Source organism: Piliocolobus tephrosceles, chromosome 2, assembly GCF_002776525.5.
Source record: "Piliocolobus tephrosceles isolate RC106 chromosome 2, ASM277652v3, whole genome shotgun sequence".
NCBI lineage: Eukaryota > Metazoa > Chordata > Mammalia > Primates > Cercopithecidae > Piliocolobus > Piliocolobus tephrosceles.
In genome coordinates, this window is record NC_045435.1 from 12,588,345 (window position 1) to 12,613,595 (window position 25,251).

A 25,251-nucleotide genomic window follows, 5' to 3' on the forward strand; every position below is an offset into this window, starting at 1 on the left:
TCCTGCCTCAGCCTCCCGAGTAGCTGGGATTACAAGCATGTGCCACCACATCCAGCTAATTTTGTGTTTTTATTAGAGATGAGGTTTCTCCATGTTGGTCAGGCTGGTCTCGAACTCTCGACCTCAGGTGATACACCTGCCTCGACCTCCCAAAGTGCTGGGATTACAGGTGTGAGCCACTGCACCCAGCTGAGGTTAATTTTTAATTAGTTATGCACAAATATGATCACACTGAAAATGCAACATACATCCTGTATCTACATAATTTCAAAACTTATCTGGATGATGCTTACCCTTTTTAATTTAAAGCGACCATAAACCTTGGATTTTCAGGAGTAACCTTATTTTAAAATTTTGAATTATGCCTTCCTATTATTCAGGCCTCATACCGCAGCATTAATTGTAAATTTTAGTCACCACATATAGACACATTCTTACCAAGTCTTCATGATCAAAGAAGACAAGGTTTCAAGATAAGAAACATTTGTTTTCATGAAAAGTATATGAGAAGTTCTGTTGTCTAATGCCAAAATAAAATAATATATATTAATATAGGAAACCAAGGAATCAGGAAAGTGGCTATTAAATGCTAAGTATAAAAAGGCTCCTTACTAATAAATGTCTATGAAAATATATTTCAGTTTATCAACACTAGTGATGCGGTATATTTGACTTTCTGTAATGTGTGTGAGAAGTACTACTTTGGCTATTTGAAAATGTTACAGGACAAGGTACTCCCCGGTTCACAGCATGCTGATGGCTTTTCTGTTTTGTTTTTTTTTCTAAAATGTTGAATTATTTCCTAAAAATTTACATAATGGGAGTGTTTAGCGCAATGTCAACACATGTTTTGTGTGAGTTTTATTAAAAGAAGTAAATATTATCGACTTCAAGATTGAAAAAAAAAAAAAGCAAGAGAGAGACTGAGTAATTTTCCCAATATCACCAATAAAGAATACTTGATGAGTAATATATCATTTTTTATAAATGTTGACAAAACTGTTTCTAAACAGTTTTGATTATATATTGTAATCAAATGTTATTTCTTAGCTGATGAAAATGGGAATACAAATCCTGCTGAATCCATGCTAATTTTTGCCCATATATAAGTCCTGCAGCTGGCTTTCATAAAGGTTGAAAAAGGAATGGTTTAGAAATAGTTCTGCTGCCAACAGAGTAGCTAAAACTAGATTCATCTTTTCCTGTTTAACAATCTAGGCACTTGATTCCTGTATAGTTTACGTTAAAATAGACAAAAGGATGATCAGGAGAGGGAAAAAGAAAATATGACATCCGTTGACTTTATGAAATATATCCCAGGGTTTCGTATGAGACTTTCAGAAGCGAATGATAAATGTATACCTTTGTCAAGTTGTTATGGATTATGGTCAAGATCTCTTTGGTCATTTCTTTAAAAGTCAGGTTTCTTTTCAGAGTGAGAGGTTGAAGAAATATCTTCCTCTTTAGGGAATTTTAAGAAAGACTAATTTTAGGGACAGTTGTAGTCACATTTTTTTCTGTACCTAAGAAAACGAGCTACACAAATTCCCAAAGTCTCACATAGCCTGTAACATAGTGATGCAACAAGACATGTAATTACACACAGATCAGAAAATTTTGTAATGAATAAAATTAATAGATGATAGTATCTTATAAATCTTATAAAATCTCAGACATAATTATAAAAATTATAAAAGCAAATGGAGAAACAATATCATTCTAACAACAAAGTTATGTCTCTAGAAAAACTAATCAGATAATCATCCAAAATAAGTCAAGAGTAAGAATAATTCTCGTAACTAAAATAAAATCTGTTCTTTGAATTAATTGAATCACTATCTCCCAATCAAATGTTTTGTTGCTAAACTGAAATAGATTTACTTTTTCTAGTATTTGAGGTAAGGATGAAAGAACCAGAAAACACAGGAGGAAAATAAAGTATTTAAAAATTAAGACTTTGTGCTTGACCAAAAGTTTTTTGATGGCAGCATAAAATCCAGGACCATTTTCACCATTGTTCCATTTTTCTATGTCAAAGCCTTCTCAGGTATAACTTTTTCTTTTTTTTTTTTTTTTTTTTTTTTTTGTATTGAAAATGAATACTGACTTTGTGGAATCACTGCTAAGATTGGGACCGATGACTGAAATGAAAAATCCCTGTTTTGAGAGTGAGAAAAAGAATGTTCTCAGAGATCTGAAATAAATTATTTGCTGGGACTGTGTGTACATGGGTAAAATAGTCTTTTCAGCAGCAGACAGAAAGGCTTGCCAGGCTCATAAATCTGAAGGAACAAAAGGGGAACAAATGCCTCAGGAAAACCAGTCCCCACCAAGTCAAAGAATGAATCATCTCTCTTATTTATAACTGAAATATAATGAATAACAGTAATATCACATGCAAAAAGTACATACAAACCTGCTGTTAGCTTAGAGAATTAGATTCAACTACAGACATTTTTGTTCATGTATTTTACCGTCTTTGAGACAGAAGTAAAAATTGAAGTGACTCTAGACAAAGCTTCTAAAAGCCTTCAAATAGCCAAGACTTATTGAATCAATGTTTAAAATGTTCATATTCTATAAATGAATAAAATATCTACATCGTAAATGTTGTCTTTGTGCCCTCCAGCCAAAGACTCCAAGAACACCATGCATCAGGCCATCCTCCATTTGTGGCTACACCTATCTCTTCCAAAGGACTTCTAGATTATTGCTTCACAATGCCACAGGGACCTCTGAATAATATATTTTTATCTTCAATAGGTGCAGTGGTATAGTACTCATCCAAGTCAGAGGACAGAAAGTCATTTCTTGTGTGACTATAACTGTCTTTTTTGCTCCATCTAAAGGCCCCATCTCTATCTTTTCCAACAGTGGCAGTGTGTGGAAGGCAGCTATGCAACCAACATCGAAAGAGTTCACATTCTGGAAATACAGTGATTTTTTTTTTTTTTTTTTTTTTGCCTAAAGAGTTCCAGATGACATATGGTTGAAAGATGTGCCATTGTGCTTCCCAAATAGTAACTCTTAAATGATCAGAAAATGAATCATCTTTCACACTATCCTGCACGCTGGATAGTTCTTGCATTTGTGGTCATCATCAGTAAAGCAGAATAAGAATCTCTGGGAAAGTCATTGAAAACTGGTAGTCTTGGGCAGCATAATGGATCATGCAATGTCTTGAGCAATGATGCAACCAGCATTAAATAAATGTTATTAGGGACCTGCAGAGGCAAGAGGATATATGTGGTTTAAATACAAAGCAGTTCCAAAAATTCATGGCATTGTGAGTAATAACAACATTGTTATCTTTTTCTCACAGTGGGAAATAAGAAATTAGCCAGAAATGGTATGTTTGATAATAAGAAACCCAGAGAAGTTCCTTCACCTGACTAGGAAGACATGGTTAATGGATGCTAAAGAGAACCTTTTCATGTATCGGATGATAAATCAAACGTAAGTACATGTTCTCAATTAAATTTTCACTGCTAATTCTAAATTCCACTGATTATAACTTGCATGAGTGCATAACCTCTGTAATAACATTTTTGATCAAATTTCTTAAATAGATGAGGGACCTACAAAATGTATTTTCTGGGATCCCCACACACTCCAAGGGTGACTATAGCTAAACCTCATTCACATGGATATACCTAATTAGAAGGGAGAATGGAAAACGTATTTAGCTGTAAATCAAGCAAGAACAGGAAATCTGTGTGTGCACAGCTAGCACTCTGCCACTGAGAGTTGGGCAATAAATATGAACGTATTAAGCTATACAATATATGAGAGTATAAAATGTGTTATGGAGAAAAACAAAGCTGAGAAGAGAGATGGGAATGTCTAATCCTTGTTAGACTCAACATTGGGGAGCAAAATTCTATTCACCATATTGCTAGTTTTGATCTTGGTTTTGTGCATAGGGACTACATTTTGTTAATCTCCATACAAACTTGTGCCTATAGTAAATTCCTCTCTTCTTTGCCTACCTACATTTATTATTAAAAATTCACATTATTTAACATTTATTCCATCAAGCTCTTCCTTCTCCTCATCGGTCCCCACTCTAGTTTCCCTGAGCATTTTGTTTATGCTTTAACTGCACTAGCTTATTCTGCACTGTGTTACAGTGAATATTGTATATTTCTTGAAGGTATACTTCACTTTTCATTTTTGAATCTCACACTTACCATTGACTCAATTTTAATAAATTCTCTATAAATGTTTGTGGAAGTGACTTTTTGGCCTATTCACAAGATTTGGAGCTTAAAAAGGTAGCAAAAGCTCAGCTCTTCATAAATAATTATGTCTTAAGAAAATTAATACAACTGAGTTTGGGATGTTTTGTTGATGTATGTCGATTTATTTATGGTGAATTTATTTGACATACTTCCTAATTGTAAGCAACCATAAAAATTAGTCAAGAAAAAAATTATCTTACCCTTAATTTTTCAGAGATTTGTATTTAGAATTACATGGGATGAAAAGAAGATAAACAATAATGAAACAATATAGCAATAATTAAAACAGATCTTTTCTGATCATCAGTACTTAAAGATATATTATTAGCCAAACTCGTTAGTCACTAAATATATGCAGAGCAGTTCTCTGGTGGCCTCGGACTGACCAGCTCTCTCCACTTTCTTGCCTGTAGTTCTCAGGAGTAACTAGGATATGCCCAGAATGCAAGAACTCAGATAGGGAGGAGCTGCCTCAAACATTTGGGACCTTGTTCCTGTTACTCTTAGGAAACTTAACATCTTGAGTTAGGCAGCAACTGCCTGAGACAGCTTTAGCTTTGCTCCTCTCTCCTCTGGAAGAGGGATATCCTTCAAGCCTTTGCCAGTGAGTCCTGGTGCCCCTAATGTATATAACCCTGGCAGGCTGCCTGTGGGGCTCCCTCAGTTGTGGTGCAAATTGGGCCACATGCAGTGTAGACTCTATATGCCCCAGGCAGCTTTCTTGAGCTTTGAGGAACTGGTTCGCAATGAAGTTGATGCTTCTTTTGTCCCTTACTGCCAATGTGTAAATAATAAATCCACTTTGTGCAATGTGTTGTGTATGAGTATGCTCTACATTGTCAGACTCAGACAAGGTGCTAACCAATGCACAGTGAATCTGCTTCATAATATCCATTTACATTTAAATAAAAAACAAATGTTTCCTGTCTAACTACAAATAATCTTGCTGAGAGACTTATACAAGCACTCAAACCTACTTCAGAAATAGTGATTTCAAATTGCCAAAATAATTGCAATTCTTATTAAAATCTTTGGAGATATAGGGATGGTGACGGGAGACCACATTTTGAACAAACAAGAATGTCAGATAAAACTGGAAAGTTCATTTTCAAATCTTTTTGTTTGGACAAAATACAGCAGCTGTGGCAGAGGCTTGAAGACCAGAGGATTGGCAGGAATTCTGATCCTTTCCTTTTTCCTTGTCTTTCTCCATGAGCTCTAAACTGGTGACTGGAAAAGATTATCGGCACATAATCTGTTGCTCCGGATGTTGTGGGATGTGTGCACAACAGCTGACCCAAAAGTTGATGTTTCCCAAGACTGGGCCTCCAGCTTCCAAGCTAGAAGCACACTGTTCCACACTTAAGTCACTGAGCATTCTTTAGATGTAGCAGTTTGCACTGTATCTGAAGGCACTTAAGGATTTTCTCACAGTAAAATGAACAATTCCTTTAATTCTGGATAAGAGCTTCTCTAAACTTTTTACAGAATATCTATCCTTCAACACAGATGACCAAATGCCAGTAATGTTTTGGTTTTTTGGCAATCTTAGATCAACTTTAATAGAAATAGAATCTTTATTTTGACTATCTTGGGCAGTTACTATATTTTGCACTATTTTAATTATATTATTAATTAATTAACCTTATGAGGTAGGGAGAAGAGCTAAAATATTACCACTCATTTCTTTCTTTGATGGAGACTACAAAATGCATTTTTTTTCTTATTTCATTTTCTCCTTAAACTGTTGACCATATGCAGTCACAATGAGGGCACTGAAGCCAAACTTCTTTATTACTTGAGAATCATATAATGCTCTATACTCATTAGGATGCTTGATGTTCCAAATAGCAGTCAGGGCTAGGTTTCAATGCTAACCTCTAAGCTCAGCTCCTTCATTGTCTCTGCGTACCATTTGGTTTCTCAGCTTGGTACTGTGTATCTGGCATTTGTTTCTTTCTCTTTATAGCTGTGTGAATTTTGTATGCATACCCAGAGACCTATTAGCAACAGACCTATTTTAAAAGAATAATAGCATAAATAAATTCACTCTGAGTTCTTTATACCACACTCAATGTGTGGACTTAATGTTGATGCAGGAGCAAAATCACAGAGAGGCATCCCTTTTGAATTTTATGTTTATAAAAAATGAAGCCTGTGGCATAGTGGGGCTGGGGGGTGGTAAAGGAGAAGGTTATTTAAGGAGATAGGCCCAGGATGGATTTGGAGATGAGCCTGACCTGCTGGAGCACGGGGTTGAATAAGAGAAGTGGTGTGGCTTTCAGGGCACTGAAGGATGAAAGAGAAGGGCAAGTTTACCCAACAAATGCCTACAGTTGCATGCCAACTAGTAAGGAAATATAATCCTCAAAACTACACTTCTTGGGCTAAGGAAAACAGAACAGAGTCAAAAATTGTTCAGTGTTAGATATTCTCACTTTTGTTAGTGTCAACAAGATCATTATGTTACAGTGAGCAAAAATATTTACAATAAGAAATTCCAACAACTTTAGTTATAGGGATTTTAGATGCATATTTGCATATACATAGATTAACAAAGTTTAGAATGGTAGCCACAGCCAGGTGGATTGTTTTTAGCAGAACTTTGTTATATCCTTTGACACACAAATATCTTTTTTTGTGTTATTGTTACTCTGAGTTGGGCCTAGAAGTTCGAGTTTGGCATCACTTAATACATCATAAAATTCTACTCCTCACTACATGGTTTTTACAATAATATTTTGGTGGGAAAGTGTGTCTACAAGTGCACTTATGAGAGAGATGGTTAATACAACTGCATTGGTTTCAATCTGGGGCCCTTTCTATCTGAAAATTCCAAAAAGTAGTGAGTTTGGATGTCATTCACTGTATTTTAATATTTATGTTAATAGTTAAAGTATATTGTTGACTTCGCAAGTCCATTTTGTGGTCGGTCTTAATGTAAATCTGTTATTCTTCTGAATATTCTATTAAATGCATACTTTTGTTTGTATTCCAAACAAAAAGCATTATAACAATTAATTTAGGTTGGTACAAAAGTGATCATGGTTTCAGACAATGAATGGTAAATAATTAAAACTAGGCTCAAACACGTCTTTATTAACCAAAATAGGAACAATTACAGTCAATATATTTTTGTCAATGAGAAATGTTTGTTTATTCCTGTACTATAAAAATTTATGCTCTGGGACTCCACGAACTCTTGGAAAGCATTTTCTGCATCCTGCTGGTTGTGGAAGCAGTTTCCTTGCAAAAAATTGTTGTAATACTTGAAGAAGTGGTAGTTGGTTGGCAAGAGGTCAGGTGAATATGGCAGATGAGGCAAAACTTCGTAGCCCAATTCATTCAACTTTTGAAGCAGGTTGTGTGACATGTGATGAAGCATTGTCGTGGAAAATAATTGGGCCCTTTCTGTTGACCAATGTCGGCTGAAGGCATTGCAGTTTTTGGTGCATCTCATCAAATTGCTGATCATACCTCTCAGCTGTAATGGTTTCACCAGAATTCAGAAAGCTGTAGTAGATCAAACAGGCAGCAGACCACCAGACAGTGTCTGTGACATTTTTTGATGCAAGTTTGGCTTTGGGAGGTGTTTTGCAGCTTCTTCTTGGTCCAGCTACTGAGCTGGTCATCACCAGTTCTCATGTAAAATCCTCTTGTCATCACACATCACTGTCTAATAGAGAAACGGTTCATTGTTGTTGCACAGAATAAGAGAAGACGACACTTCAAAATGACATTTTTTTTTATTTTTGCCCAGCTCATGAGGCACCCATTTTTTGAGCCTTTTCGTCTCTCCAATTTACTTCAAATGCCAAATGACCCATAGAATGGTCAACGTTGACTTCCTCAACAACTTCTCATATAGTTGTAAGAGGATCAGCTTTGATGATTGCTCCCAATTGATAGTTGTCAACTTTCAATGGCCAGCCACTATGTTCCTCATGTTCAAGGCTTTAGTCTCCATTGCAAAACTTTCTGAACCATTACTGCACTGTGCATTCATCAGCAGTTCCTGGGCCAAGTGCGTTGTTGATGTTGCAAGTTATCTCTGCTGCTTTCTGACCCATTTTGAACTTGAATCAGAAAATCGCTGGAATTCACTTTTTGTCTAGCATCATTTCTAGTCTAAAATAAATATAAAATAAAGAGCAAAGTAATGAGCTACTAAAAAAAAGCAAGAAATGCACACTAAAATGATGTATACTATGACCACATTTATTTAAGAATATATTCCAATAGCAAATGGCAAATTTCAACAATGCAAACACCAAAATTACTTTTGCACCAACCTACCTAAATTCACACAATTTTGTTGGCTCGATGTCTAGAAAAATGTGTGTATATATGTATATATGTATATACACGCACACATTTATATGTAACTGTATACACACCTTAGTGTTTTTAATACCAGTTAACATATTCACTTAAAATAATATATATATATATATAATTTTAAAATTGGTTTCAATAATTTCTCTAATTTCAGTAAACACTGAGACATATCAGATTTTAGAAACTTCAGCATGCTACATGAAGAGAGCACTAAACCAGAATTGGAAAATTCATTTATAGTTTAGTTACTGTAATTTCCGGTTTCATAGTCCAATACAAGTTTCAATTTCCTCTGTTAAATAAATAGAACCATTCCCATCTCGCTGAATTTCTGTGATTTGTATGAGGATTAAAACAGGAAAATTATGTGAGAGCATTTTAGGACAGACTTTAGTTTTTAGAGTAGTTTTAGGTCTACTCTAAAAAAACTGAGGGAAAGGTACAGAGATATTTCCCATATTCTCTCTTTCCCTGCACATGCAGTTTGTTTCACCACCAAAATTCCTCACCAGAGTGGTACATTTGTTGAAATAGACAACCCTACATTGATGCATCATTATCACCTGAAGCCCATACTTTACATTCGAGTTCACTCTTCATTGTACATTTTAAAGGGTTTGATAAATGTAATGACATATATCCACCGCTATAATACCATACAGAATAGTCTCGTTACCCTAAAAATCCCATGCCCTACCTATTCACCCCTGCTTAACCCAAACCCTTGGCAACCACTGATCTTTATACTGTCTTCATACTTTTGCTTTTTCCAGAATTTTACATTGTTGGAATCATCTAGTACACAGCCATTCAGATTGGCCTCTTCCACAAAATAATATGCATTTAGTATTCCTCCATGTCTTTTAATGACTTTATAGCTCATTTATTTTAGCTCTGAATAATATTTCATTGTCTGGATGTATCACAGTTTATCTAGCCACTCACCTAGTAAAAGACACCTGGGTTGCTTCCAAGTTTTCACAATTATGCATAAAGCTGCTACAAACATCTGTTTACAGGATTTTGTGTAGACATAAGATTTTGACTCATTTGGATAAATACTAAGAAGCATAACTACTTGGTCATACGGTAAGAGTATGTTTAATTCTGTAAGAAAGCACCAACTGTCTTCCAAGGTGGCTGTACCATTTTGCATTCCCACCAGCAACGAATGAGAGATCTCGTTGCTCTATATCCTAGCCAGCATGTCAAGTTGTTACTGTTTGGGATCTTAGCCATTCTAATAGGTTTGTAATGGTATCTCATTGCTGTTTTGATTTGCAATTATTTAATGACAAACGTTATTGCATATCTTTTCATATGATTATTTGCCATCTATATATCTTCTTTACTGAGGTCTTACACTCAAGTTTTGAATAAGGGTTTTTCATTATTTTGTTGTCAAAGTTTAATAGTACTTTTTATATACTGGATAATCTTTTATCAGTTATGTATATAACAAATATTTTCTCTCAGTCTGTGGCTTGTGTTCTAATTTTCTGGACAATGTCTTTCATAGAGTAAAAGATGATAATGAAGTCCAGATTTTCCATTTTTTCTTTAATAGATTGTGCTTTCAGTGTTGTATTTAAAAAGTCATCACCATACTGACATCATCAAGGTTTTATCCTATGTTATCATCTAAGAGTTTTATAATTTTGTACTTCACATTTAGGTCTGTGATTCAATTTTGAGTTAATTTTGGTGAAGGGTATAATGTCTATTTCTAGTTTTATTTGTTTTGTATGTTAATATCCAGTCGTTATACTATTTGCTGAAAAACTCCTCACTCAGTTGTATTTCTTTAGGTTTTGTTGTTGTTGTTGTAAAGGATCAGTTGACCCTATTTATGTTGATTTATATCTTGGGTCCCTTTTTCTTTGTTCCATTGATCTATCTGTCTATTGACCATTGAGGTTTAAAGTGATTATCTAAATAACTGGATTGATATCTATGATTTTGTCTTTCACGTTTTTGTCTTTTGTGGTTTTAATTGAGCATTTTATAGCATTTTATTTCCTGTTTCTTAGCCTATGAGTTGTAGTTTTATTTGATTTTTATGATTTTTAGATGGTTACCTTATAGTTTATAATATATATTTACAATTAAACCAATTACACTTTCAGCTCCACTTTCTAACAACATTATACCATATTCTGGGTAGTGTGAGTACTATGTAATAAAAATTATTTCTAATTCCTCCCTGTGAATGTTTCCTTTATCATTACTATTATGCACTATACATATATATGCATACATAAGCACATATTATATATACACTTAGATTTGCATACATACATATGAATATATTTTGGCTATTATTTTGAACAAATTATCTGTTATATCAACTGAAAATAAGAAAAATAAGTGTTTTTATTTTACCTTCACTTATTTATTTTCCAATGTTCTTCTTTCCTTTATATAGGTTCTCACCTATATGATTTTTTTTTTTTTTTTGAAGAACTTATTTTAAAATTTCTTACAAGGCACTTCTATTGGTAAAAAATTCTCAGCATTTGTTTGTATGAGAATGTCTTCATTTCTCTTTTACTTTTAAAGGATCATTTTATAGGATACAGAATTCCAGGTTGGTGGCTTTTTTTCTTTGTTTTGCTTCTCTCTCTCTCTCTCTCTCAACTTTTTAAATATTTCACCCCATTCTCTTATTGTTGTATGGGTTCTGGAGAGAAGTAAAGTGTAATTTTTGTCTTTTCTCCTCTAAGGTTCCCCAAACCCCCTGACTTTGCTTAAGACTTTTTATTTATTTTTGATTTTCTTCAGTTTGACGGCAGAAGATACCTAGGTGTAGGATTTTTTAAAAAATGTATCCTGCTTTGTGTTCTCTGAGCTTTCTATATCTGTGATTTGTTATCTGACATTAGTTTGGAGAAATTCTCAGGCATCATTAATTCAAGTATTATTTTCTTCCTTTCCCCATTATTTTCTCATATTATCCTCGTTATATGTATATAACACATTTTGTAAATATTTTGCAGTTCTTGGGTATTCTGTGGGAGTTTTTTTTTTTTTTTTTTTTTCACTCTTTCTTCTCTTTGATTTTCTAATTTGGAAGTTTTAACTGAAATATTCTCAAGGCCAGATTTCTTTTTTTCTCAGCTGTGTCCAGTCTACTGATTTGCTCATCAAATGTACTCTCTTTTTTGCTATAGTCCTCTTGGTCTTTACCACTTAAAAAATATTTCTTAGAATTTCTATCTCTCTGTTCATTTTTCCTTACATGCTGTCTACTTTACACAATTCAAGCACATTAATAACAGTTGTTTTAGGTTCTTGGTCTGATAATTTCAACATCGCTGCCATATCTGAGTCTGCTTCTGTTGCTTGTTCCATCTCTACAAACTGTGTTGGCTTTTTTGCTTGTTTTGTTTGCCTTTTAGGATGACTTGTAATTTTTTTTTTAGGTAGAGTCTTGCTATTACTAGGCTGGAGTGCGGTGGCATGGTCATTGTTCACTGCCGCCTCGAACTCCCGGGTATGAGTGATCCTCCTTTCTCAGCCTGCCTAGTAGCTGGGACTACAAGTGTGTCCCACCGCAGCTGTCCTTTTTCTTTTTCGTGTGTGTATGCCTTGTAATTTCGTCTTCATAGCTGAATATTATATACTGAGTAAGAGGATCTGTATTAAATAGGCTTTAGTGATGTGGTGGTAAAGGGTAAGGAAAGGGAAAGTATTCTGTGGTTCCATGATTAGATCTTAGTTTTTTAGTGAGCCTTCACCTCCGAGCTGTGTACTTCACAAGTGTTACTCAATCCTCCCGTCCCGCTTTAGATGGAACACACTGGCTAGAATGGCCTGGAGTCGGATATTTCTCTTCCCCTACATTGATTGGACTCTGAAACAAAAATTCCAATAGTTTACATTCTGTTAAAGAAAACCTCTTAAAGACAGCCCTCATTAAGAAAAATAGAATGCTCTGGAAATTTTCAAAATGATTCTCTTTCCCCACTCTCTATTGGAAACATAAGGAAATTTCTCTATAATATTTACTGTGAGAATCTAGTGAAGCTTCTGGAGGTAAAACTCACAAAAGTAGGGGGCCCCTCTGATTCGCTTGTCTGGGCATATTTGCTTCTCAGAATTGTCCACAATGAACCTTCAGCGATTTGTCAATTCCAGTTTAGGTTTTCCTGTTCCAGTACTGGTTCTCACAAAGTTTTCATTTGGTGGATTTTTTCTCCAATAAGTTGTGATTCTCTGCATTTTCCCATCTCTTCAATTTTGAGGCAGTTGTTTTTCCTGTGACTTCACTTCTCTAGTTCAGAGAAGCTGTTGAATTTTTAGTTGTTGAGTTTTTCACTTGTTAGGACAGAGTGGTGACTTCCCAGCTTCTTACATGCTGAACAGAAAACCACCGTGAAAGCATTTTTAATGTGTGAATGCTGTGTACCTGAGAGCTATTATCATTTAGCTTATTAAGGAAAACGTTTTTTCTCTGTGTTCACTCTCTTTCACTGCTCGAAAAGGTTCAGTTTTAGGGAAGCTTTTGTAATTATTGAGGCCACTATTAAATTCAGTCAATGTTGTTCTCTGTCTCATATACCTTGCAAAATTTCTATGTATAAAAACACACCAAGGTCAAAATATGAAAAAGAAATTGGAAATTTTGTCCCTTTCCTTAGTTCCATAAAATTGAAACAAGACGAACATTGTATTAGGGTGTTCAGAATAATCCTTAATACTTTTTTATCGCAAGTATTTGTACTTTTTAGTCAATGAAAATTAGAGTCAGAGTTAGAAAATTAGAATCAGAAAATTATTTTCTTAGATTCTCCCTTTCTCAGCTACTCCATGGAAAGGAAACAGCAAAACATCCTTCCCCATAGATTAGCATTGATCTTTAAAATAAGAGCTATGATTAAAAAGAATTTGTTTGTTTTTCTCACATGCTTCATGCCATTCACTAAATTACATATTTGATAACCATAAAATGTTGTCTTCACAGTTTACACTGATTTGCTAAATCATAAAATCTCTGTTGCAAAAACTTAATTTTTTTCTTATGTAACAATGCAGAGATTTTTTTATGACACAAAATAACTCCCTTTTGACTATTTGTGTTTTTTCTTTGAAATATTTTTGTAGCCTTCTGTTGGAAGTATGCTGAAGAAAAATCTAGGTTATAGGTTTAGATTTTGAGGTTGACAGTGACATCTTTGAAAATAGTTTACAAAACTATTGGTCGTGATTTCTTCCTTAGCTATGAAACCATTCCAGGACAAAAGCCAGATAAATCAGGGACCCACAGGGAGAAAATCAATAGTAATGACATTAGAGAAAGTACTTTTGGGAAGGAACATAAAAACAATAAGCACTGATTAATTGGAAAAATTTCTACAAATAGGCTTTTAAGGACAGTAAGTCCTTCCTGACAATTTCTGTGTTACATCAGCTTTGTAATAATATGTGAGACTATCACCATTATTCTCTCTGTCTCTCCACACACACACACACACACACACACACACACACACACACATAAATTGTTTATATACAGATTTCTGTCTACACCACCTTTGTACCCCTTAGAGAAAACCTCCGGCTGTCTTAATAAAACCAAACCTAAAGCCTGTAAGTTTGACTAGTCATGCCGGGACAAAGCTCTATATCTAACATACCAGCACTGTCCAGTTGAATGTTTTGTGATGATGGAAATATGAGATATCTAAGTTGTTCTGTACTATAGTCACTAACTCCACATGCCTACTGAGTATGTAGAATGTGACCAGAATGACTAAGTAATACAATTTCAAATTTTGTTTAATTACACTCATTTAAATTAAAATTTATTAGCCACATGTGATGAGTAGCCACTATATTGTCAGAATAAAATTTGGACTCTAGACTTCTGTTCCTTATGATTTCCCCAAGAAAGAGTTCCTGCCTTATTGCTGTATTACAGTGGTACTTTAACACTGGATGCATATCATATTAGTCTAGGGAGCATTAAAAATATCAACTTTTGGCAAGAACAAACCAGCAATCCCAAGAGGATCCACAGACCCTCCGAAGGAAACAAACTGCTCTTTCAGGACCTGGGAGATACCTCAAATACTGTGCGTTCCCCAACTGTAGAAGTGAGGAAGAGAAATCCTCCTTTCCCAAATACACAACTCCACTAGAGAAACTGAAGGGAGAAGTTTCCCACCTTACCTTACCACAATTCAGAGAGCTGAGTGAAATACAGGGGCAGAGGAACCAGCAGGAAAAGCCCTGGGAGCTCACTGGGACCCCAAGCAAGCTATTCCTGCCTGGCACCACAGAGACGCACTGGGAGGGCAGCCAGAGGAGCAGGGAAAACGCCACAAGGAGAAGGAAGTTTCCAGCTGAACTTAGTAGCAATTTGAACCAGGCAAGAAGCTTCCTGGCCAGAACTCCAGGGAGGGCATAAATCTGATGTGCAGACTCCACAGGCAGGTCAAGAACTGAGCACTTTTATTTCGCAGATGGGAGGCAGGTAGCTTGGGGCAAGTTCTCAAGCCCCACTCACCCACTGCCTGGAAACAGACTTGGGGCTGTTAGGGTGGGCATGGTGGGAGTGAGACCAGCCTTTTGATTTCCTAGGGAACAGGGTAAGGCCTGTAACTATTCACTTTCCTCCACTTCCCTGACAACCTGCATGAATCAGCAGAGGCAGCCATAATCTTCCTAGGTACACAATTCCATTGGCCTCGGGGCCTCACCCCATACCCCACAGCAGCCACAGCAAGACCTGCCCAAGGAGGGTCTGGGCTCGGACATGCCTAGCCCTGCCCCCACCTAATGGGCCTTCCATATTCACCCTAGTAGCTGAAAACAGAGGGCATGTAATCTTGAGAGTTTTAGGGCCTTGCCCACCACTAGTTCCTCTCTATACTACCACAGCTGATGTTCTCTGGCAGGAGGCCAAACAGCACAAAAATAGAGCATTAAACCACCGAAGCTAAGAACCCTCATGGAGTCCATTTCACCCCCCTGCTACCTCCACTGGAACAGGTGCTGGTGTCCACAGCTGAGAGACCAATAGACGGTTCACATCACTAACTGAAAAAGAATTCAGGAGGTTAGGTATTAAGCTAATCAGGGAGGCACTACAGAAAGGTGAAACCCAGTGCAAGGAAATCCAAAAGGTAACACAAGAATTGAAGGGAGAAATATTCAAGGAAATAGATAGAATAAATAAAAAAACAATTGAAACTTCAGGATACAATGGACACACTTATAGAAATGCAAAATGGTCTGCAAAGTCTCAGCAATAGAATTGAACAAGTAGAAGAAATAATTCAGAGCTCGAAAACAAGGTCTTCGAATTAACCCAATTCAACAAAGATGAAGAAATATAAACAAAGTCTTCAAGAAGTCTGGGGTTATGTTAAACGACCAAACCTAAGAATAATCGGTGTTCCTGAGGAAGAAGAGAAATCTAAAGTTTGGAAAACATGTTTGGGGAAATAATTGAGGAAAACTTTCCTGACCTTGCTAGAGACCTAGCCATCCAAATACAAGAAGTACAAAGAACACCTGGGAACTTCATCACAGATAGATCACCGCTTAGGCACATTGTTATCTGGTTATCTAAATTTAAGATAAGGGAAAGAATCTTAAGAGCTATGTGAAAAAACTACTAGGGTAACCTATAAAGGAAAACCTATCAAATTAACAGCAGATTTCTCAGTAGAAACCCTAAAAACTAGAAAGAATTGGGGCCCTAACTTCAGCCTCCTCAAACTAAAGTATTATTAGCCAGGCATTTTGAATCCAGCAAAACTAAGCATCATATATGAAGGAAAGATAAAGTATTTTTCAGGTAAACAAATACTGAGAGAATTCACCACTACCAAGCCACCACTATAAAAACTACTAAAAGGAGCTCTAAATCTTTAAACAAATCCTGGAAACACATCAAAACAGAACCACTTTAAAGCATATATCACACAGAGGCTATAAAACAAAAATACAAGTTAAAAAGCAAAAACAAAAAACAAAAAAACAAGGTACACAGGCAACAAATAACATATGAATGCAATGGTACCTCACATCTCAATACTTACATTGAATGTAAATGACTTAAGTTCTCCAGTTAAAAGATACACAATTGCAGAATGGATAATAAGTCACCAACCAGCTATCCACTGCCTTCAGGAGACTCATCTAACACATAAGGACTCACATAAATTTAAAGTAAAGGGGTAGAAAAAGGCATTTCATGCAAATGGACAACAAAAGTGAGCAGGGGTAGCTGTTCTTATGTCAGGAAAAAACAGACTTTAAAGCAAGAACAGTTAAAAGAGACAAAGAGGAACATCATATAATGGTAAAAGGCCTTGTCCAACAGGAAAATATCACAGTCCTACACATGTATCCACCTAACACTGAAGGTCCCAAATTTATAAAACAATTACTAACAGGCCTAAGAAATGAGATTGACAGCAACACAACAATATAGGAGACTTCAATACTCCACTGACAGCATTGGACAGGTCATCAAGACAGAAAGTCAAGCAAGATACAATGGACTTATACTACATTTCGCAACAAATTGACTTAACAGATATATACAGAACATTGCATCCAACGAAAGCAGAATACATATTCTATTCAACAGAGAATGGAACTTTCTCCAAGATAGATCATATAATAAGCCATAAAGCGAGCCTCAGTATATTTAAGAAAACTGAAATTATATCAAGCAGTCTCTCAGACCACAGTGGAATAAAAGTGGAAATCAACTCTAAAAAGAACCTTCAAAACCATGTAAATTCATGGAAATTAAACAACCTGCTCCTGATTGAGCATTGAGTCAAGCACGAAATCAAGTTGGAAATTTAAAAATTCTTTGAACTGAATGACAATAATGACACAACTTATCAAGACATCTACAATAAAGCAAAGGCAGTACTAAGAGGAAAGTTCATCATGCCTGCATCAAAAAGACTGAAAGAGCACAAAGTGAAATTCTAATCTCACACCTCAAGGTACTAGAGAAACAAATGTGAACCAAACCAAAACCCAGCAGAAGAAAGGAAATAACCAAGATCAGAGCAGAATTAAATGAAACTGCAACAACAAAAATACGTTTAAAAGACTGAAAGAGCACAAACTTAAATTCTAATGTCACACCTCAAGGTACCGGAGAAACAAGTACGATCCAAACCAAAACCCAGCAGAAGAAAGGAAATAACCAAGATCAGAGATGAAATAAATGAAATTGCAACAACAACAACAAAAAATACAAAAGATAAATGACACAAAAAGCTTGTTCTTTGAAAAGATAAATAAAATTGATAGATCATTAGCAAGACTAACTGAGAAGAGAGAAAATCCAAATAACCTCATTAAGAAATGAAACAGGTGATATTACAACTGACATCACTGAAATACAAAAGATCATTCAAGATCACCATGAACACCTTTATTCTTATAAACTAGAAAATGTAGAATAGATTAATAAATTTCTGGAAATATACAACCCTCCTAGCTTAAATCAGGAAGAATTAGACACACTGAACAGACCAATAACAAGCAGTGAGATTGAAATGGTAGTTAAAAAATTACCAACAAAAAAAAAGTCCAGGACTAGTCAGATTCACAGCAGAATTCTACCAGACATTCAAAGAATTGTTACCAATCCTTTTGACACTATTCCAGAAGATAGAGAAAGAGGGAACCCTCCCTAATTCATTCTATGAAGCCAGCATCACCCTAATACCAAAACCAGGAAAGGACATAACCAAAAAAGAAACTACAGACCAATATCCTTGATGAACATAGATGCTAAAATCCTTAATAAAATACTATCTAACTGAATCCAATGACATATCAAAAAGTTCATCCACTATGATCAAGTGGGTTTCAAACTAGGGATGGAGGGATGGTTTACCATACACATGTCAATAAATGTGATACACCACATAAACAGAATCAAACAAAATCAAAAACAAAAAATCACATATCATCCCAATAAATGCAGAAAAAGCATACGAGAAAATCCAGCATTGCTTTATTATGAAAACTCTTAGCAAAATCACCATACAAGGGACATACCTCAACACAACAAGACAAGGATGACCACTCTCATTTCTCACTCCCTTATGAGGAGATATTTAAGCTTCAATCATCTGGCCCTTCTTTGAGTTTTGTACTTTGTATGACAACTGTGAGCTTAAATTTTTAAGCTTTTTCTTCTGTTAAGAAAAAAACAGAAGTTGTTGCCTAGTGTTGGTTTGGTTTTTGGACTGAAATTATTGAACCTTCACAGGGGGAACTGAAACTTCCAAACACAGCTACCTCAGTCGGTATTCTCAAAATGTGTTCAGTAGAACTTTAGATCGATAGGATGCTAGTAGAAGTTTTGTAATCAAGTTAGTCTAGAGAATTCGGGGGTAAGTGAAATAAATTTCTTTATTGGAGGATTTCTCAGAGAGTTTAAATGTCAATGTATTGAGAATATCTAAGCAGGATAAGTTGTATCACAGTTGCTTTCCTCACAACTTATTTGGCCATGATTTACTGAGGCACATTCTTCTAAAATAGTGTATGGCCAATTATAATTTAAATAACAAAGATATTGATAATGCGGCCTATGAGGGGAAGAAATTATCTTGCTGTCAACTTGGGAAGACAAGAATTTGATCTTACTAAGGGAAGCAGCAAGGTTCCTCATTATACTTGTCCTAGTTTATTTTTAGCTGACTCCCTGAGTAGACATTGTTTAATATTCAGATATTTGGTTTCAAGTGAGAGCTACAGAATCAGTGTTCTAACTAATATTACGTCTTTCATTTTTAAACATGATGAAGGATATGAAATTTTACCCTGTATGTAAGCTAACAAGTAAGCCTATCACAGTGTCATAGATGTTACTAAAAATTTGTGAGTCAGAAACAGGATTATTAAGCATAGCACAGAAGGCATCATGAGCTTCATGTTTGTGTCAGTTCCTCTTGACCTCAAGTCGCATGGGTGCCAGGCAGAAAGTCTCAGTGGATGCTGCATGCACAGCGGGTTTGTTGCACAGTCAAGGGGCCCTGAGCTTAGGTAGTTCCCTATTTTTGAAGGGTTGTTGATAAACCTGCCCAGCCTTTGCCCTGTAGAGAGACATTATCTTTATTACTCTAGTCTGAAAATAAATCTATCCTCTGCCTTGAAAGAAGATGATTTTTTTTTTCCAAGGCTGTTTGTGATACCAATACCCTTGAATAGATAGTCTGGAGCAAAAATTATCAATGTCTCTACACAAGATGTGCAGAAATACAGAAGATATTTTGTTCCCCAACATCATTTACTAGTTGCTTTGTTCTCTAAGTTTCAATGGAAATCACAATTGAAATAAAAATTATATCTACCTTAAAGCATTTCTTAGTATATTAAATAAAGCATTACAGGGATAAAAAATAAACCTGTTTGGCAAAAAATAAATAAATTTCTGTATAATTTTATAGAAATGCTAAGCTCTCAGTTCTCATTTTACTCAGTGGTTTTAATATTTGTCATCAAAAGTAAACTGTCATGTTTCTCTTGTATAAAATCTCCATTAATTCAGAAATCTTCCTCTCTGTCCCTTTTTATCCTTATTCTATCCCAGATACGATTCAAGACCCTAAGATCTTACATGTAGCTCTGGCATCAGAAAGATGTGTCTGGCCCAGAGTTTCCAATACTCACTCACTGTGGGCCTTACTAATATGTAAAATCTCCACTTATTCTTGTACCCAAACGTACTGTGCACAGATCCACGATGAGGCACTGGCATGTCCTTTCTAAACATAACATGCATGAAAGTCACTCTTCCATTTTCCTTTTCCAGAATATGAAGTATGCACTTTCATCCTTTTGTTGTTGTTGTGTTTTTGATTAGATACAACCACAAACCCAATTCCATCTTTGACCAAACTGCCCAGCTCCCTTAGTCAGTCACTACTGCACAGGCCCTCAGGTGTGATGATACACCTGGAGAGTCTTTGCAAGACATAGAATCCCTCCATGCTACAGCCTTTCAGTGAACCAAATATTCCATCTACCCTCATATTTTCTCATCTTACTTATTTTGAGCTTTTTTATCTGATAACTTCCTGAGTCCTGACTATAAGCCCAGACACCGACCAGAGCATTAAGTGTTATATCTCTTCTTGAAAGACTAGATTAAACATTTATTATGTTTCTATAATCCTTTTCTCTCTCACAACATATTGGATAATATTTACACGAAAAAGTAGAAAAAAATTTTCTTGTGACATTTCATGTTCTTCAATTATCATTATTATTTTTCATCTTTTGAGTACTTTCAATTTAGTTCCTGATATTAAAAGTGAATATTTTATAAATAAAGACAAGAAAAAAGCTTTCTTTCTGAAACACCTTATTCGCCTTACTCAAAGCATGTTCAAGAACATTTATTGGAACTGAAACCCAAAGATTTTACATAAAATTGTTTCATTATCCTATCTGTAAGAGAGTGTAGTAGCTACCTAATGAGACCTGAAAGGAACTGGTCATAAAAAAGGTCATCAGTAATATATCTGAAGTATTATTTCAAAATATTTTTTGTTACAATGTAAAGGATCTCAAGATTGGGAGATTATCCCAGATTATCTCAGTGGACTCAATGTAATCACAAAGTCCTGATAAGGGAAAGGCAGGAGGATCAGTGCCACAAAGGATAATGTAAGTGCAGAAGCAGAGAGAGATTGGAAGACACTCTGTTGCTGACTTTGAAAATGCAAGATGGAGCCATGAACCAAAGAATCCGCATGGCCCCTGGAAATGAAGAAAGGCAGGGAAATGGATTCTCCCCTGGAGTTTCTAGAAGGCATACAGCCCTGCTGACACTTTGATTTCAGGACTTCTCACCTTTAGAACTGTAAGATAATCTACTGATGTTATTTTAAGCTGCAAAGTTTGTAGTAATTTGTTACTGCAGAAATAGAAAACTAATACAATATTTACTTTATAAGCCTCTGGCTGGAGATACATTGCCATGGTAGCTGGGCTTTGAAATTGAAAAGAAAAAAGTTCTCCAACTCCATCTCCTTTTTTAAACCTCATGTTCTATATTTTGTAGAAAGAAAGATAAGAAAGAAACTAATAATTCAGATATTTTGTCTTAAACCTCTGTTGTGACAGAGAGGAAGATGGGTCACTCAGATAGGACTTGATATAGAATGGTAATGGATGTCCCTTGGCACAGGTGGCAGTTCAGCTGTTCAGACATTCACTGGTTGTGTGCTGGGGTGGCCTAAAGGATCTGATGGAGGAGGTGAGGACTACACTTGTCAGTGTCAGGTGTTTGAAATATACAAAGCAAAAAATAGATACAAGGGCAAAGAAATTAGATGTCGTCACTATCCACCTTACAAGTGGACAATATAGAGATTACAGCAATTAAGAATTAGAAACTTAGTGTGAGAATCTGAGTCTCTGGAAACACAAAGAAGGATCATCTCATGCAGTAGCAGGTAAGCAGGAAAAAAAAAATGGAAAATCGGCAAAAGATTTAATAGTCAGAGGAGCTGAACTTCAAAGATCATTAAATGTCCAACTGAGGCAGGTCTGTCAGGCCAAACTCAAGGTACTAGTTGGGAAAGCCTGATACCTGAACACATGATTTGGGGATATATGTGTATATGTTTCAGAAGATCTTGATGCCTCACATTTGTGTGAACCACTTGATCTTAAACATGTATTCCATGTTTTCCAACTCTCATTAAGAATTAATAGTCCCCCAAAGAAGAAAATACAGAGAGCTTTCCTCACAAGGCTATGGTAACTACTATCAGGACACGTTTCCACCTTCTCTCCAGGCCTGCTGCATAATCTAGTCATGCCACATTGAGACTAACTGGAGAGCAAAAGAGATTATCTCCAAAATAATTGCTGGAAAAAAGAAGTAATTATCACTAGGAACAGTGAGACAAGACTCTTAGGGTACTTGACCAAAAAACAAAACAAAACAAAACAAAACAAAACAAAAAAAAAACACCGAAGCCTAGTTAAAGGACAGTATATAGACATAGTGCACTATTTCAGTATACAGGATTTAACATCCTGGCAAGGTCCCCAGAGAATGGTACAAGTTTGCTGTTAGGACTGGCCCTAGAAAATTAAACAACTTTGAATGAGATTAAACTCAAACGATAGTTTGGAATAGCCCATGATGAGTGAGATTAACATGGCCAAATTACCTAACTAGTCAGTAGAGGGACTAAACACTAAAGAAAGTGAGAATACTGGAATGTCTCGCCATAAATCTCCAGGGAACGTAATTTAAGTAAAGGACAAGTGTAAGGGGCCCCGTGACAGAAGTTTATACTTACCACGATGATGGAAGCCTGATTGACAGGGCAATAGGAATATGTGACATAAGTATAGCTAAGGCATCACCTCAGAATTAATCCTGTGTGAATTAGGTGAACAATTATAAATTAATGAACAAGTGCAGCAACTCTGATCTGAAATAGTTATGGTTACCAAGCACTCAGAATCTTAAGGAATGAAGGTGTGGTTCATACCATGATGTAAGTCGTCAAGATTAGCAGATGTGATGCAAGAAGTTAAAAGAAATTTGTTGTGTACCAGTGCTGTGTACCAATTGAGCCCCAAGATCAGCTGCAGTGAGGTCTGTGATATCTCTCTTCTGCTTCCACTCAGGAAGAGAAGCTTCATCAGTGCCTTGAAGAAGCGTCTCTCTCGGAACCCATAAGATGAAGTGAAGCTACGTGGCCCAAAGGAGTAGACTGTGACAGACACAGAGATGAGTCTCTCGGATCCCCACTCAAAAGAGGACTATCTGCCCACTTCTGATGAGTGTGATTAGCTGACCATCTAGCTGTTAACTCATTAAGAGTCACCTTAGACTCCAAGACAAAGCCCTGCCCTTCCCTTCCCTTCCCTTCCCTTCCCTTCCCTTCCCTTCCCTTCCCTTCCCTTCCAGGGTGGCTTTTGACCAATGGTGTTGCAAGGTGGTGTGCAGGAACCTAACCATCTCTCCCCATACGGGACTCTAATGGGCAATCTTTACTCTGTTGCTCAAAGTAAGAAAGACTTTATACAATCAGCATCAAGGTCTGACAACTCCTCCTAACCAATTCCACTTCCACCCCTCTCTTCCCATGGATGTTAACAATAAACTTTTCACACACCTAACTTCTTATTATCTGCTTTCCAGAGAACACGGCCTGCCTCAGTCAGTCAAACTCTACGCATCATCTTATTTATTTAAGGAAAGGTTTTCCAGAAGATTTTAGTAATATATTATTTTACAAGTAGGTTATTTTTAATGTAAAATGTCTACATTAAATAATTCCATATGTGAATGTATGAATGGCAATTTAAACATGCAGTTATCTAATTTTAATATAGAAATGATGTGTGTGTGTACATACAAACGCACACATATCAATAATAGGTATGATAAAGTAAGATATTTTCATCAGTCTCATGATAGATTACAATAGTCAACAGAGAATAAAAAATATCAAAAGGAAGATTTATGACTGAATAACAAGGCTATTAGTTTCCAACTTGCCTAGTGAAAAAGTCATGATTGCCTCACCTTCTGTCAACAGCTATCTTCTAGTAAAATAGATTTTTTAAAAAGGAAAAAGTGTTTATAATTAACACCTACAAATTGAGAGATGTACAAATTTGGAAGCCCAACAATGACAGAAAGAAGAAGAAATATATTCTGATCTTGAGCTCAATTGCATGAATTGTTTCAAATGGGAATTTATAATTTCCAATTAATGGTAATACAAATTAATTTTTAAAACTATGTTGATAACATAATGAAAGAGTTCTTAATGCTGAGTATTAGAGAATACAAAATTTATTTGAAATTTGTTATGACAAAGTGCTTATTCTTCATAGAAAAAGAAAATATAATCTTTGTCCTCCCATAATTATGATGATAATATAATTTATTATGTTCTTTCCAGCACAAGCTCACAGAAATTATGCTCTTTATAATTTTGTTGGGCATTTTATTATCATGACTTCAGTGATATTTATCATTTCATGAACAATTGGCAGTTAAATAGGTTCAAACATTAACATTTCAATTAATCTGCAGATTTATTTCAGAAATAAGCTACACACAATGTGGATTCTCTATTATACCTTCCCTTGAGCAACTATAAACTTAAACATGTAACTGTCTTTTATGATTTTAACTCTTCTTGAGAATGGGCATTTGAAATTTTAATGTTCCAATAAAGAGAGCTTTCTTGAAGACTTATAGTTCTAAATGTTGACATTATCAAAAAAGTGAATTAAATTCGGTTTTGAACACAAGTTTAGTAAAACTATTTCTAGGATAGTTAAGAATTTTGCCCTGTGGCATTAAAAAATGAACATAAACCATTGTGCCATTGTGGGTACAAAGCTGCAAGGGTCTATATAAAAAAGTAACTTTACCTGTGTGTTCTATAGCATAGAGTTTTATAACTTTCTAGAGTTTGACAACTTCTATGCTACAAATGTAAATTTTAAATGATAATCATCTTATGGAGGAACTATTTTTGTCCATCACTGCCTATTGATTCACTGTAGCTTATATTGAGGCCATTTAATCAGAACCAAAAAAAAAAAAAAATCAAATCAGTGATTTACTTACTAATTAATTCTAGTAGAGAATGATTATTTAAGGAGGCTTTGATCAAAGCACTCTTCACAGAAGACA

At 35.6% G+C, this 25,251-nt stretch overlaps 1 long non-coding RNA gene across 1 annotated transcript; it reads right to left on the reverse strand.

Annotated features, from left to right (window-relative positions):
• Positions 1-2,929: 2,929 nt before the first annotated feature.
• LOC111545120 lies at positions 2,930-18,777 on the reverse strand. Its single transcript, XR_002732351.2, has 2 exons — positions 18,621-18,777; positions 2,930-8,369 (listed from the first exon to the last, which is right to left on the reverse strand). It is a non-coding gene; the product is annotated as an uncharacterized LOC111545120 (long non-coding RNA).
• Between the last annotated feature and the right edge of the window lie 6,474 nt (positions 18,778-25,251).